At 48.8% G+C, this 17,426-nt stretch overlaps 1 protein-coding gene across 1 annotated transcript in view; it reads left to right on the top strand.

The window, feature by feature from the left end:
- Positions 1-17,426, top strand: part of LOC311308101 (sodium/potassium/calcium exchanger 1-like) — a gene marked incomplete at both ends in the record, with an annotated part of 380,753 nt that overhangs the window by 17,287 nt on the left and 346,040 nt on the right.

The following is a 17,426-nucleotide window of genomic DNA, read 5'->3' as shown; positions in this document are numbered from 1 at the left end:
TTTTTAACCTATCTGTCTACATATCTGTCTGTCTGTCTCTCTCTATCTTTCATTGTCTGCCCCTGTTTTATTATTGTATCCGAGGCTTCACGTTTGGTGATGGGACTTCAGTGGGTGAGAACAGACATGCTGAATAGACATAAAGATCTAGGCATGGGCAGCATCTTTCCATCCATTTAAAAATAAATATGTATTATTTTATGCCAACCTACATTCAGTCTATCTATCCCTAACCCTAACCTCCTAGAGTGCAGGAAGTGTAGGCCAGCTGTGTCATGTGTGTGTGTCTCCATTCTCAGCGTCAGTACATCCAGTTTGATAGTGATGTGAGGAACCTTGGTTAAAACCTTACTGATCAATGAATGCTGAGAAGAGAAATCTTTTTGGTGTTTATTTAACATATAATAAGCATTTATCAAAACACATACATCAACCAAGCTTTAGGCCTGGTCCAATATAGATTTGACACATAGCTTATTACAAAACAGTTATGTAACAGGAATAGACAATTTAACATACCGTGAAGCAGTAGCATGACGTGGACAACAGGTGGAGCTAGCATGCTGACATGCTAAGCTAAGCTAAAGCCAGCGTAAAATAGATTAAGCCAACATGACTTACGAGGTTAAGCGCACCCCTCCATTCCTGGTGGTGCTTCTTTTATACTGTTCAGTGGGTGGGCTTAGCAGAGGCTGGTCACCTGACAATTCTTTTAGTTATGGTGAGAAGCGATGATTGGCACAAAACCAGTTCAAGATTAGACTCGCTAGGGAACTTATCTATATCTACTTTCTGATTACCCAATCCTACAGCTGCTGTTGACGGTTCTTCGCTGACCAAGTGAATTGAGAGACCCCTCTGACCTTTCCTCAACGTCTATGACCCTTAGACTGACCTTTCATCCAACGGTATCACCTTTGGCCGTATCTAAATATACACTGGTACAGAGTCACTGTATTCTAAGGCAAGAGTTTAACAGGTTTACTGAAATTGGTGAAGTTCTGCCCACTTCAGAACCCCCGTCTGACGGTCTCAAGACTGTCACAACCAGTGAACTTCACCATTGGCTTCTAGCTTAACTAAAAAATGTCAATAAGACAACAATTAACATTAAACAATAAATCCAGACAAAAGATGATAACTCAAAAACACACAGTCAATTTTCAAAAGAATTGTGTTTGATATTCAGAAAACATTAGCTTTGTCAGTAGGTTGGAGTAGGGAGCGGAGTCCTGCGTCTTTGCCCCAAATTTTCAGGGGACAGTTGGCGCCAGTCTCCACTGCCTTGTCCAGATCCCAAAGCCAAGCCATCTTGCGAGAGAGAGAGTTTCTCGAACACATGTGGAGAGGAAACCCACATTTTAGTCACACAGTTCTTAACCATTTTCTTTTTAAAACTTGAAACATAAAACGGTTAAACACTTTTAAGACTGTTAAACAAAACAAACAAAAATTCGTACATTGACAGATAAATAATCTGCTTTGTCCTGTTACAGATAACTAATGATATGTATATATGTATAAATGTATATATTAGTGATTATTCATTAAGACAAGTCATTCTCACGGACATGTTTTTCTGCCTCCTCGCGATGTCCGTTGAGGTCCTTCGTTCTCCTCCTCCCCCGTCTGATCCATTGGCACACGTCCAGTCTTTTGCCACCCGTCTGATGGTCATCGTCTAATCCTCTGCCACCCGTCTGATGGCATCCATAGGAATGTCCTTTACCACCCGTCTGATCCTTTACACCCACACTCCCTGGCATAGGAGTGTCCTTTGTCCGATCAGTCCAGTAGAGTGTAGAGGAGACTGGGTAGACTGGCACTCCATAGACGCCTTTCCTCGATGGTCTTTGGCTCAAGAGTCACTTTGTTCCATTTTTTACTGGAACTCAGCACAATGGAGAGGTTACAGATGTCCACTTTCACTTTTGGGTAGAGGGGAGACTGGAACTCAGCATCGCGTAGGAGTTAGGGTACAATTCCAACCACATTTACTCCTTTTCCTTATCAGCAAAAACATTTGCAATTTTCTTGTTCCAATTAAAAATTAACGTTATTATACATTTCTAATAAAATTGTTGTGCAGATAAATTTCGGACCAGCGCCTTGTCTGTACATTAACTTAAACTTGCTGCTTAGTTGGTATCAAAATAAAACTTATTTAAAACTTTAACTTGAGTTTAAATAAACCTTGCCAAAATCAAACCACACCTAAAGTTGCTACGCAACAATGAGGCGTGGCCAGGCAATTTCAGGCAAGTTTTGGAGCAATGAGCAAGAGAATATGAAGACAACAAGAAAGTTGACATTCCAATGTTCATTTTGCATCAGTTGAGGATTGGACTTGTAACTTCTGACACCAAGCAACATCCTCTATCTCACTGAGCTAATTAACAACAACTGACGTTTGGTTTTACAAATAGACTATGTGTCATCATAAAACACTGAACGTCCGGTATATATAATAGCCCATAAAATATCGTTGTTGATTAAAGTATACACTGAAACAAAGGATACAACAATAGACGTTGCATCATATAATGATGGTCTGCTCTTTAAACTGTGGATAAGTGGCCTAAGTGATCAGAGTCTCATAATATATTCAACAAATTAAAGAGACAGCTGTTGACAGTACTGTGTATTGTAAAACATTTTGATGCATTGTCGCTCAATTTTAATGACAATCTGGTCACTGAGTTTGTGAATGACAGTCTGAAGATCTAATGTGGCCAGTTTGTTTGCTTTTCTTCATAATTTACCATTAACTTCAGCAACAGTCGCTCAGTTTGGCCAATCAATGAATTTAGTCATTGTAATCCTCGGCAGGGGCTAGGTAAGGTTGCCAACAGCGATGTATCCGATTGGTGGAGCTTGCGTTGGATTGTGGGTAATGTAGTGTTGGTTTCAGAGGACAGAATTAAACATTTTCCAAAAATCCAATTTTTGAGATAAAATTCTGAAAGAAATCACACTACATCTATCCTTTATCACAATTTTCGCCTGATGTTTTGTCCACTAGAAGTTAGACTTCAGTGGAAGATGAATAATAATAAACCAATCCCCCCTTTGGACACGAAATTCAAAATCAATCAAAATAATGCAGTGGACACTTAATGACATGTTTTAACTAAATTTCTCCTGTAGGGGGCTGTAATCAATAATTTAATTCCTTAGTTGAGCATAAAGCATTGACCACCCATAGCAGAATTAACGTCCATTCTCCTGGCGTTCTAGAGCTATCTTTCTTCACTGTTAATTTTAGTTTATTTTATTTATTTTTATTTTATTTTTTTAAAACCCCATCCCCTGGCCTTTCCTTTGTGTCCCTCCCAGAGGTCTGGCTGGGGGTAAGGTGCCATTCTCCTTTCTCCTTGCCCCGTGCGGCATCACATTCCATGTTCCACGCACCTGAACTATAGGCCTCCTTTCGGAACCCTATCGTCCAGCCGCCGGAACCCCACAGTCCAACCGCCGGGCTCACCCGTCAATCACCTCCCCCGTCTGGCGCCAGCCTCGTTGGGGTACACATTCTTTTGGGCGATGACCTCAGCATGTCTCATGGTCACACCTGGCCTTTGGGGTATGATGAGATTTCACAAACAATGAACAGTCGATAATTTCTGACGCTCTCTACTCTCGCTGCTTCCTGTAGCTGTGGCCTGTCTCCATTTACTACTGCCTTGACCCCGCCCCCTCTCTGTAATGGAGAGAGAGACAACATTGGTCAACAATCACACTTGTCTTTTACACAGTGGTAAATGCAGGCGAGAAAGAGATCTAGTTTCCTTTCTTCCAGGACAATTTCCGCATGTGTGCTCAACACTTGTCTTGGCATTGGTGTATTGCTCTGTTTTGGTTCTGCCATGTTGCTCTATCTTCCTTTGGATTGAATTAAAAAACAGACAAATTAACACCACAGTATAATACTTTGTTAGTACAGCTCTAAGATGAAAGTAAAAATACAACAATGTCAATGGTACTGATACTGATGATAATTGATTGCGCTTAAGTCTTAATTACCATACAGACGGTTCATGATGGTATCCTGACCTCCATTGCTGCGCGACTGGTCTGGTTCCAATTTTATTTCTGCTGCACACAGAGACTTTAACAACAGATTAACAAATTCCTTATTCAATAGTACAATTGTATAACAACAGTGTAATATAACAATTTGTTCAATTTATCATAGTCATTGATTTTCTCTCCACGTACCTTTCTCTCATTATTTCCTGGTGATAATAGTGAGTAAAAATCGACTGATTATGATATGGACAGTCCAAATAAATATTTCAAAAATATAAATTATTCTAGAAAAACATTCTATACCTATTTCTAATATTTTTCATGTATTTCCTAATAAAAAATATAAATTATACTAAACAATGTCTTGCCCTGCTTTTTAACACTACCCTGGCTAAGAGCAAACACTAGTTGGGACAATGTTTTTATTAAAAGAATGATTTTATAATTCTCTTTGCTAAATGACTTTGCAGAAGATAAAATATTACTAATTTCTTCCCCTGCAGGGCACTAGATTTCCAATGAGTCTTTCGCTTCGGATGGTTAGTCTAGAATATAATTTAGCAAATAGTATTTACTCTCTCTTCCTTGCCCTCATGTACACACTAGTCCTTTCTTTGTCCCGCCTATGCCACTGAGTTTAAATAGTTCACTTAATTACTGCTTCTTGCTTTCCCTATAACTCAAATAAGTCATACCTTCCCATCAGGGATAAGCTACTAGTCATTTTAGTCGTCACTATAGTCACTACGCTTCCCCTATTACTTTTTAATAGTAAATTCCAGTCAGGTTAAACATGTTACTTGGTTAATTGGCTACTCACTCACAGCTCACCTGATCCTCTCTTCAGTGTACTCCTGATGGTTAGTCTCCAGCTCTCGGACGTCAGGCCACGATGGACAATACAATCCCATCGTAGAACGGACCTTGGCTCCAGAGCACCTCACAAGTTAGTTCAGTCATTTATTAGATTGTATGTCAATAGAAATATTTTTCTCCAGTGGAGATAACATTTCTTGTGTAGTCATGTTGTATTTGCTTGACCCAATGGCTGGTTCACCACGGCCGCTCTGTCCATCCTGCAGGTAAAAATACACTTCACAGATGTTAACCAGCGTTGCCGTATTATTGAGGTTCCGGCCGGAAACCCCAATAAGGCCTCTCTATGGCCTGCAAGATGGAAGACGTGGAGCGGTGGCACCCAGGCGATTAACCAATTAATCACTGGGTCAGTTATTTGTCTTAAATCTGCGCGCCATTCACCACTGGTGACGGCGTTGGCCCAATCAAACCGCTTGAGTTTTGGAAGAGAGAGGGAGAGACAGAGAGAGACAGTGAGAGACAGTGAGAGCAGAGGTGGGGGCTGCCCGCCTGAGCCGGTGCTATTAATAGATTCTTGGTGCCTTAAGAATTGTGTGTAACTTTCCCACCGACCCACACACCCACCCGGCAGATTCCTGCTCCAGCCTCTCACTCTCCTCAAGCAGTCAGAGCGATTCTCAAAAGCGTTATAATAGCACTTTCTACTCAGATCAGCTGGTTTTTAGTTCATGAGTAGGTTTCAGCACATTAGCATAGCTGTAGCGCTTAGCATTTTAAGCATTGTTACAGTTATTTTTTGACATATACATTATTGCATCATTCTTTAGTCGTCACTCGCTTTTTCTGGATTTTTCTCGACACTATCAACTAAAATCATTCTCTGTTGTTTACATAACCACGTTATCATCATTTTTCGAATTCCGTGTCCTGATGTTTGTATCCGTGACATTGTGGTTATACGCCCAATTAGGTACGGTATACCTGTACTTGTTCCCGACCGAATGACTGCTCAATTGTTTTTCCATGAAATCAGGTCCTTACTTTTTACACATTCCATTCATTCTAACCTTGGAACCGTATATTTTCGACTTAAGCTGCCAAGGAGATACGCCTAAATTCTGCAGTGATTATTATCAGCATACCCAACGAGATATAGTCACTTATTTACTGGAACCCTTTTTTTTTAATTTTGGTTCGGCGCGGGGAAACGACCCCGCCAGTCCTGGCAACCCCGCCAGCGGTCGTTTGGCTCGTTTCCCTAGATCTTTAAACCGCGTCTGTATATCATTCACTCATGAGGAAAATCTATGGCTAATTCACTCATTTACAAATTGATCAAATCCTGGGACATAGCACTGACTGGCAATCTGTGCTCATTTGTACAACTTTTAGCATCCTTTACCTATTTGGTTACAGTGACAATTTTTTACACATATTAATTGAAAAACCCATGCACATTTCACACAGCTGAATACCTGGCATTATTCTCGTTCAACATTTATTGACCATTTTTTAACCAGTTCCATATAACAGGTGTTTTTATTGACTAAGCATTTTTAATAGCCCAATATATACAATTCTTGCCGACAACGCCATTTTTGATGTGAGGAACCTTGGTTAAAACCTTACTGATCAATGAATGCTGAGAAGAGAAATCTTTTTGGTGTTTATTTAACATATAATAAGCATTTATCAAAACACATACATCAACCAAGCTTTAGGCCTGGTCCAATATAGATTTGACACATAGCTTATTACAAAACAGTTATGTAACAGGAATAGACAATTTAACATACCGTGAAGCAGTAGCATGACGTGGACAACAGGTGGAGCTAGCATGCTGACATGCTAGCTTGCTAAGCTAAGCTAAAGCCAGCGTAAGATAGATTAAGCCAACATGACTTACGAGGTTAAGCGCACCCCTCCATTCCTGGTGGTGCTTCTTTTATACTGTTCAGTGGGTGGGCTTAGCAGAGGCTGGTCACCTGACAATTCTTTTAGTTATGGTGAGAAGCGATGATTGGCACAAAACCAGTTCAAGATTAGACTCGCTAGGGAACTTATCTATATCTACTTTCTGATTACCCAATCCTACAGCTGCTGTTGACGGTTCTTCGCTGACCAAGTGAATTGAGAGACCCCTCTGACCTTTCCTCAACGTCTATGACCCTTAGACTGACCTTTCATCCAACGGTATCACCTTTGGCCGTATCTAAATATACACTGGTACAGAGTCACTGTAGCCTAAGGCAAGAGTTTAACAGGTTTACTGAAATTGGTGAAGTTCTGCCCACTTCAATAGTTCACCTGGGCCAGCAGACTAAGCAGAGCCTCGACCCAAACAAGGTGTCCTGAATGGTCTCCCAGGTCCGCCTTGTACAACTGAAATGTCAGCCCAGTGTTTCAGTCTGGTCTACAAGCTATTCAATAAAACCTGGAGAAAATGATCTGTGTCTTGTCTTTACACTTACAGCACACATGCTGCACAAATGATGACCTTAATTGTATGACACTTGTTTTGTAAAATGCACAAGGGTATCTCTAACTTGGCTAGACTGTGGATGTGGTGACTAGTCCAGGCCAGTCAGCATGGTATAAGCTGCATACAGGTGAGCAGAAGCTGAAACGCTTGTTCCTTGGCTAGGACCAAGGCAGCTTGCCAGCAGGGTCAGGCCTGTGCCGGGAGGTCAGTACATTAGAACCCCCTTAGGCGGGCTGTATGTATCCTAGGTTCTCAAACTTATATTAGTGGTATAGAAAGGTAGAACCTGCTTGCTTGGTTATGCAAGTGTGTGTGTGTGTGTGGTACTGTTGATTTTCCTCCACAGTCCTCTGTCAGCCATATGTTTCCCCTATGTGGATCTGAAAACAGTGATAGGGATTAAATTAGGTTGCTAAGAGAACTGCTAGTCACCAGAAGCATTCAAGAACATAACCCGTGCTGGAATACTAGTGTATGAACAAATCAATACAAGTAGAGCACATCTACTGACAGGCTGGCTGAATGACTGGAAGACTGACTTGGGACCTCCACTGAGGGCATCCCAGTCCTGGCTATGGATCAGTAGGCTAGTGATGCTCCCCTGCCCCTGGGCTAGTGTAGACCATTGCTAGCCTCTACCTACAAGCCATTACATTGATCATAGGCCTACTAAGAGAATACCAAGGGGAGTCTTGGTAAGGCTTTTATCAGGGAGGTTGATGGATTACGTCTTTCAAGCTACATGATTTGCATTAAAAATATAATCTCTCTCTCACACACAGTCATGTAATCCAGTCAATCTAACTCCATAACAAATTGCATTAGGCCTACGTAACTAGCAAGCTAGCAAACTGTCTCTGATTGGCCAAAGTAGAAATTGATTGACAGTTGACCCGCCCCCTGGAAGTCTCTGGGCCTGCAGAGATACACGCTTGGAAAATTGAGGGGTCTTCTACAGGGCAATAAAGTGGGATCTCTGTATAAAAACGCCTAATGAGAAGCAGGGGGCTTGATACCACAAGGGAACATGCATAATGGGTGGGGGACAACATGTTTACATGTGTATAGTACTTGTTGTTGGCAGCCCCGCCCCAATAGCGGACCTAGGACTACAACTGGCTAAATTGGCTCTGATTGAGAGACCTGTGCCACTGATTGTTTGATTGGTTTCCATCTGCCTCGTTAGTATGTGTACAGTATTTCTAGCCTACATGTACAGTAGCTCCCATGTTGTTCTTTGTCTGTTCCATTTGCTGTAGCTGTGCATAGTCCCTGGTGTTTCCGGTGCCATCTTGTAAGTCTGTAAGTTTATAAGCTCTGTCTTTTCTTCTTCACTTGTCGAGTGTATACCTTGGTTTTATTGTTTAGTCTTTGGTTTTGTGAAAACTGCTGAAACCTCAATGCACCTGTGACAGTTACATGCAGCCTGTCACAACCCATGCCTCTAACCCTGCCTCTCTGCCTGCCCCTAACCCTATCTCCGAGAACGAGTCCCCTGGCACCTCCCAGAGGGCGCAGAGGGAACTGCGGGCTCGTCGGCGTGAGCAGCTGCCGGTCATTCCGGTGATTGCACCCCATCCTGGCCAGCCACCACCTGCAGCCCATCAGCCCAGGAGGTTAAGAAGCCACTCCACACAGCATGCGGCGCCAGATCATTAACCAACCAACCTAGTGGGTACACGTCTCTAGCTCCCTGCCTCGTCTGTCTTTTGAACCTTGCCTTACCCTGTTCTCCCTGTCTTCCCAGTTCCTGCCTGACCCACGCCTGTACGATTACCCCGCTCCTGCCTGACCCACGCCTGTACGACAACCCTGCTCCTGCCTGACCCACGCCTGTACGACGACCCTGCTCCTGCCTGACCCACGCCTGTACGACAACCCCGCTCCTGCCTGACCATCGCCTGTACGACTACCACGCTCCTGCCTGACCATCGCCTGTACGACTACCACGTCCCCGCCTGACCCACGCCTGTCTACGGATCACGTTACTGCCTGCCTCTCCCCGGATCGCAATAAACGTGCCTACGGGCTTTCACCCCAATCGTGTCTGCTCTTGGGTCCTCCATCCAAACCCTAACAGAACGATCTGGCCAAGACATGGACCCAGCGGACGTCGACGCCATACGCACTGCCATCGCCTGCCAAGGTACGCTGATTGGGAGACACGACTCTGACCTCCAACATGCGGCCAGTGCCATGCAGGGCCTCTCCACCAGCGTGAACGCGCTCGCCACCCAGGCAGCCCAAACCGACCAGGGCCTGCAGGCTCTCACCCAGGAGTTCCGGAACCTGATCGCCCACCTTACCCCTCTCCAGGCCCCAGCACCACCCCAGGACCCAGCACCACCCCAGGACCAGCCCGCCGCTCCAGCTCCTGGCGAGGCCGCTTCCCCCGCTCTGCCCCGGAGAGAGCCCAAGCTCTCCAACCCCAGGCCATTCGACGGCGACCTGGCTGAGTGCGGGTCCTTCCTGATGCAGTGCAAATTCATTTTCACTCACCAGCCTAGCCGGTATTCTGGGGACGCGGAGAGGATTGCCTTCGTCTCCAACCTGTTGACCGGCCAACCCCTCCGCTGGTTTGAAGCAGTCTGCGAGTCAGGGGCGGCCTGTTTCGGGTCCTTCGAGACTTTCTGTGTGGAGTTTAGAAAAGTTTTCGACCATCCAGCCCACGGCCGTGACTCCGCCTCACGCCTGCTCCATCTCCAGCAGGGCACCCGGAGTGTGGCAGAATTCTCTGTGGAGTTCCGCATCCTGGCTGCGGGGAGCGGGTGGAACGATGCCGCCCTCCAGACCGCTTTCCGCTCAGGCCTCACAGAGACTATTAAGGATGAGCTGGCGCTCAGGGAAGATGCCACCTCCCTGGACAACCTCATCTCGCTCGCCGTGAAGGTGGACAACAGGCTCCGGGAGCGCAGGAGAGAAAGAGCCACCCGTCCCTCTGGCTCTGTCCGGCCCCCCAGTCACCGTCCCCCAGGCCAGCCGGCCCCCTTCTCGTCTCGCCCCGACTCCGCCCCCCTGCGCTCCTCTGCTCTGTCTGCCTCTCCATCCCCTGAGGACGAGCCCATGGTATTGGGCGGGGCTCATCTGACTGCTGTGGACCGCCTCCGGAGGGTTACAGAGGGGCTCTGTTTCTATTGTGGCGGCCCTGGACACACCCGGAACACCTGCCCGAACCGCCCAAAAGCTCCAGCCCGTCGGTGAGAGGGGTGTCACTGATGGGCGGCGTACTCACCCCCAGCCACCAGGGGCGCCTGCACTTGGAAGCCGTGGTCACATCTAACAACCGGCCATTCCCCGTACCTGCTCTGATTGACTCGGGCGCGGACGACTGCTTCATCGATGCCACGCTCGTCCGTCAGGCCGGCATCCCCACACAACCCCGAGACACGCCCCTTGCCGTTCACGACCTCAGCGGGAGACTGCTGGCCGAGGTCACCCAGGTCACAAAGCCCTTGGAGATCTGTCTGTCTGGCAACCACCACGAGACCCTCTCCCTGCTGGTGATCTCATCACCCCAGAGTCCCCTCGTCCTGGGGCAGACCTGGCTCCGGCGCCACAACCCCCACATCGACTGGGAGACCAACAGGGTGATTGGCTGGAGTCATCACTGCCACAGGACCTGTCTCACCTCTGCCACCCCGCCTACAGAGGGCGTCAGCGCCTCACTGGAGCCACCTGACCTGTCCACGGTTCCCTCCATCTACCATGACCTCGGAGAGGCGTTCAGCAAACAGAGGGCCCTCTCCCTGCCTCCTCACCGCCCCTACGACTGTGCCATTGAACTGCTTTCAGGAGCGCCCCTGCCCTCCGGCCGTCTGTTCAACTTGTCTCGTCCTGAGAGAGAGGCCATGGAGAAATACATCCACGAGTCCCTGAACGCCGGCCTCATCCAGCCCTCCAGCTCACCCGTAGGAGCGGGCTTCTTCTTCGTGGGCAAGAAAGACGGCACCCTACGCCCGTGCATCGACTACCGGCGATTGAACGACATTACAGTCAAGAACCGCTACCCCCTGCCGCTCATCGCCTCCGCCTTCGAACCGCTCCAGGGCGCCACAGTGTTCTCCAAGCTCGACCTCAGGAACGCTTACCACCTAGTGCGCATCAGGGAAGGAGACGAGTGGAAGACGGCCTTTAACACCCCCCTCGGGCACTTTGAGTACCGCGTCATGCCCTTCGGCCTAACCAACGCCCCGGCCGTGTTCCAAGCCCTAGTGAACGACGTCCTCAGAGACCTCCTCAACCACACTGTCTTCGTCTACCTGGATGACATCCTCGTCTTCTCGCGCACCATGGAGGAGCACACCGGGCACGTCAGGCAGGTCCTCCAGAGGCTCATGGAGAACAGGCTCTACCTCAAGGCGGAGAAATGCGAGTTTCACGTGCCCACAATCCAGTTCCTGGGTTTCGTCATTGAGGCCGGGAGGGTGAGGGCTTCCCCAGAGAAGATCAGGGCGGTGGTTGAGTGGCCGGTCCCCACCACCCGCAAGGAGCTCCAACGGTTCCTGGGGTTCGCTAACTTTTACCGGAGGTTTATCCGGAACTACAGCCGGGTGGCGAGCCCCATGACAGCGCTGACATCCACGGCCATCCCCTTCGCCTGGACCCCTGCGGCGGACGTGGCCTTCAAGGCCCTCAAGGCCCTGTTCACCTCCGCACCTGTCCTCATCCAACCGGACCCCTCACTCCAATTCACCCTGGAGGTTGACGCCTCCGACACGGGGGTTGGGGCGGTCCTGTCCCAGAGGGCCGTGACGGACGGCAAGCTCCACCCCTGCGCCTTCTCCCGCCGCTTGGAGCCGGCCGAGAGGAACTACGACGTAGGAAACGGGGAGCTTCTCGCGGTCCAACTCGCACTGCAGGAGTGGAGGCACTGGCTGGAGGGGACGGAGCAGCCGATCATCGTGTGGACTGACCACAAGAACCTGATCTACATCCGGGACGCAAAGAGGCTGAATCCCCGGCAGGCCAGGTGGGCTCTGTTTTTCGGCCGCTTCAATTTCACCCTGACCTACCGACCAGGGTCCCGCAATGTGAAGCCAGATGCTCTCTCACGCCAGTTCTCGCCCCCGGAGCGGAGTGCAGAGCTGGACACTATTCTGCCCTCCTCCTGTGTGGTGGGTGCTCTCACTTGGGAGGTAGAGGGGATCGTGAGGGAGGCCAGAGGACTCAGCCAGACCCAGGCGGTGGTCCGGCAAACCGCCTCTTTGTGCCTGACCGGGTCCGTACCCAGGTCCTCCAGTGGGCCCACACGTCCCAGTTCGCCTGTCACCCAGGAGCCAGCCGCACGCTAACCCTGCTTAGGCGCCGGTTCTGGTGGCCCACCATGGCCGTCGACACCACCGAGTACGTCCAGGCCTGTACGGTGTGTGCCCGGAGTAAGTCCTCCCACCAGCCCCCTTCAGGTCTTCTGCGTCCCCTGCCTGTTCCCGGCCGACCCTGGAGCCACATTGGGTTGGACTTCGTCACCGGTCTCCCCCCATCCCAGGGAAACACGGTGATCCTGACCATCATTGACCGTTTCTCGAAGGCTGCCCACTTCGTGCCGCTGCCTAAGCTCCCCTCTGCCTCTGAGACTGCGGACCTGCTGGTGACTCACGTGGTCCGTCTCCATGGCATCCCCCTCGACATTGTGTCAGACAGGGGGCCGCAGTTCACCTCTCGGGTCTGGAGGGAGTTCTGTCGGGCTATGGGGGCCACTGTCAGCCTGTCCTCGGGCTTCCACCCCCAGACCAACGGGCAGGCGGAACGGGCCAACCAGTACCTGGGCACTGCCCTGCGGTGCATCACGGGCCGGAGCCCGGCCTCTTGGAGCGAGCGCATCTCCTGGGTCGAGTACGCCCACAACACCCTGCCCAACGCCTCCTCAGGTCAGTCCCCGTTTGAGTGCTCCCTGGGTTACCAACCGCCCCTTTTTCCTGAGCAGGAGGAGGAGCTGGCTGTCCCGTCAGTCCAGGCCCACATTGACCGCTGCCGCAGGATCTGGAGGACCGCCCGCTCGGCCCTGCTCCGCTCCACCCGCAGAAGCCAGCGGTATGCCGACCAGCGTCGGACCCCGGCCCCCAACTATGTGCCTGGCCAGGAGGTCTGGCTCTCCTCCAGGGACATTCCGCTGCGGGCAGGTTGCAGGAAGCTGGTCCCCCGCTTCCTCGGCCCCTACGTCATTGAGAGCGTGGTCAACCCTGTGGCGGTCAAGCTCAGGTTGCCCCCCGCCATGAGGATCCACCCGGTCTTCCACGTCTCCAGGATCAAACCTGTGAAGGTCAGTCCCCTTTGCCCCCCAGGCGATGCTCCTCCCCCCGTCCGCCTCATCGACGACCATCCGGCCTGGACTGTCCGGCGGTTGCTGAGGGTCCGTCGCCGGGGCCGGGGTCTGCAATACCTTGTCGATTGGGAGGGTTATGGGCCTGAGGAGCAAAGCTGGGTGCCCCGCAGGCACATCCTGGACCCCTCTCTTGTCCGGGATTTCCACCGGGCCCACCCTGGCCTGCCTGGTCGGTCGCCGGGAGTCGCCCGTAGAGGGGGGGGTCCTGTCACAACCCATGCCTCTAACCCTGCCTCTCTGCCTGCCCCTAACCCTATCTCCGAGAACGAGTCCCCTGGCACCTCCCAGAGGGCGCAGAGGGAACTGCGGGCTCGTCGGCGTGAGCAGCTGCCGGTCATTCCGGTGATTGCACCCCATCCTGGCCAGCCACCACCTGCAGCCCATCAGCCCAGGAGGTTAAGAAGCCACTCCACACAGCATGCGGCGCCAGATCGTTAACCAACCAACCTAGTGGGTACACGTCTCTAGCTCCCTGCCTCGTCTGTCTTTTGAACCTTGCCTTACCCTGTTCTCCCTGTCTTCCCAGTTCCTGCCTGACCCACGCCTGTACGATTACCCCGCTCCTGCCTGACCCACGCCTGTACGACAACCCTGCTCCTGCCTGACCCACGCCTGTACGACAACCCTGCTCCTGCCTGACCCACTCCTGTACGACAACCCCGCTCCTGCCTGACCATCGCCTGTACGACTACCACGCTCCTGCCTGACCATCGCCTGTACGACTACCACGTCCCCGCCTGACCCACGCCTGTCTACGGATCACGTTACTGCCTGCCTCTCCCCGGATCGCAATAAACGTGCCTACGGGCTTTCACCCCAATCGTGTCTGCTCTTGGGTCCTCCATCCAAACCCTAACACAGCCCTTGTGATTGCTTAAGTCAGTATGAAACCATCTATGGCTTCTCACATGGCAGGTAACTCAACAAGAGTTCAAGCCCAGGGGGGATGCAGAATAAAAATGCGAATACATGTACAGTACATACTCAGGCATTGTGCTGTGACATGATTTTTAAAAACTTATTTATGTATTTATTTGTAGCTGTTACTGTTTCTTCATTTTGTTTACATCTCTTCATCTGACCAGCCTGTTGTCTGCTTACATCTCAATCAGTCCCACCTGTGTTCAATTCAGTCAATCAGTGAATCCATGCTCAGTCCAGAGTCCCACAACTCATTCCCATCACAGTATGTAGGGCTACTAATATGTTCATCCAGGATTGCTACAGTGTAAATAAACTGCGACGTTCATCATTTTTTACTTGGAGCTATCTGAAGCCAGCCATGCTCTCCTCATATTCACTGCACATTCTTGCTCAATAAATCTCTAATGTTCATGATTTAAAAAATGACATTTTCATGACATGGTAGATGTAGTGTGAAATGTATTGTGTGCCAGAAACAACCAGAGACAACCTCAGATCACAACACCAGATTTAACTTGTCTCCATTTCCATGGTGGCCTGCTATACACTGTCGAACAGTGTCACAATATGGATTAGAGCAGGGGTTCCCAACCTTCTTCCCCAGAGCCCCCCACTTACACCTGATGGAATTACCCCCCCCCCTCCCCCAAATCGGTGTGAACGTCCAGTCTGTGTATGTTTGTGTGTGCAAATTACATCAGGTGTAAGTTAGGGTACAATTAAGTGCTTTGCCAATGTAGCAGGAATATTAATGTTGACATGATTCATAGTCGATTAATTTGTTGAATTTATATGATATTGTAGTGCCGTACATACAAGGCTTTTTGGCCCTTCATCAGATATAATCATGTATTTTGCTGTGTGACATGTCAATAACATGATTCTTTGACAAATATTTGTCTAGATAATATTAGGGCCTCAAATTATCTGAGGTCTGGCGCACCAAACAGAACAATAAGACAAGACTGGCTCACTAGTCACCAGACACCAGTCGTCTAACAGGGTTCTTATCACAAACATGCATCAGCAGGTATGTGTGTTCTGATTGGCTGTGTGACAAGCCGCTGTGTGTGTGTGCCTTGTTTTCTCTTCCACAGTTCAAGTTCTGCAGCCTGTTCAGCTATGAGGACTGGGGGAATCATCCCAAACTCCTGCTTCTGCCCGGAAAGGCCAAGCAGCAGGGACGCTGTCAGGGGATGAGCTTCACAGTGAGCCATCTATCAATACACACACACAAACACACACACACTCACATAGACACCAACAGACACACACACACACAGGCCAACACACACACACACACACACACACACACACACAGACAGACACACACACATGCACACACACACATAGACTGATACACACTCTCACACACACATACTGTAGGAGCAGCAACCTTAGCTGGCAGCATCATCTCTGTCTCTCTCTCTGTCTGTCTCTTTCTCTCTCTCAATAAACAGTATAAAGGAGAGTTCCCTATGGTGACAAAGAAAGGGGCACCATCTTTTATCTTCCGTTGATTAAACCCACCCCCCTCATTTCTCTTCTATCTCAGTACATGCTCAGTTATGGGGTTGGCAAGGAGGTCTACAAACAGGTGAACACTAGACTTCTGTACAGACTTATTAAGGAAATTATCAATCAATCAACGATGTGCATGTGTGTGTATGTGTGTTTGTTTGTGTGTGTGTGTGTGTTTGTTTGTGTGTGTGTTTGTTTGTGTCTGTGTGTGTGATTGAAACATCTAGTATGTCCCTAGCATGTCTGTAACGTCTCTCTCTCTGTCTCTCTCTTCCTCTCTCTCTCTCTCTCTCTCTCTCTCTCTCTCTGTCTCACAGACATGCTCCTCCATCCTCATGGCTTCCTCTCCATGGCCGATGACATCATAGTGGGGATCTTGTTGGGGTTTGCGTCCCTGTCTGAGTAGCCAGTTCTTCACTGGCCTGCCGTCCTAACGGTCACCTGGCTACATAGTTCTGAAGCTGTGCTGGCGCACCCCCTGCAATTGTTGGCGCCCCCCTAAGGGGGGCCTGGACCCCAGGTTGGGAAACCCTGGATTAGAGCATACTTATAGGTGACAAAGGTCATTTGGATACATTCATTAAAGGTTTATAGGCTGTTTCCCTTTGGGGAAGGCTCACACAAAACATTCATATGTTCAGTTTTAATGTTTATTGCAATGGTGATCTAATTTATCGAAATTCAGTTTTTAATACTGTTATAATAAAGATGATAAGATATGAGTGAATCTACGTATAACAGTTTTCACAGTAACATGATGATCTAAAATACTTTATAATTGAATATGGCAACATTTCAAGCATAACCTACTGTAATGATGAACGCTACTTTGAGTTTAGACAACAGGGAGGAACAAGGTGCTCAAAAAGTGAAATAAACCATTAGTGTTGTTGGTGCTCTTGGATCACTGGGAATGGAGGCAATATCCAAAAACAAAAGTAGATCCAGGCACTCAGAATAAGTATTCGGAAAGGAAGTGGTAATGTTAAAAAACCTTTAAAGTCGCACAGAAACAGACGTTTGAGATCATCTAACTTCCGTAGTTTTACGTATTTCCGATGCAAACAAGCTGTGAGGGTGGGACATATGTTTAGAGGAATTTTAGACAGATTCGATAGCAGGATAGCGTTGATTGACAGGTGGATGTTGTGAGATTATTGGCCTAAAATCTAAGGTACCTGTTGTCGTCATTGCACGTGACCTACCGTTTTCCAGGAAGTAAGAAATGATATACTTTGATATACGATTACAACAAAAGTAGAATTTTGTAATTTTTTTGGCATACATCGTTGAATAGGTGAACACTATGACCAATTATGTGAACCAAAA

The sequence above is a fragment of the Borostomias antarcticus genome, assembly GCF_949987555.1.
Source record: "Borostomias antarcticus genome assembly, chromosome: 4".
NCBI classification, from domain to species: Eukaryota; Metazoa; Chordata; class Actinopteri; order Stomiiformes; family Stomiidae; genus Borostomias; species Borostomias antarcticus.
The sequence above is the reverse complement of the archived record's forward strand: the minus strand, read 5'-3'. Positions and strand labels throughout refer to the sequence as shown.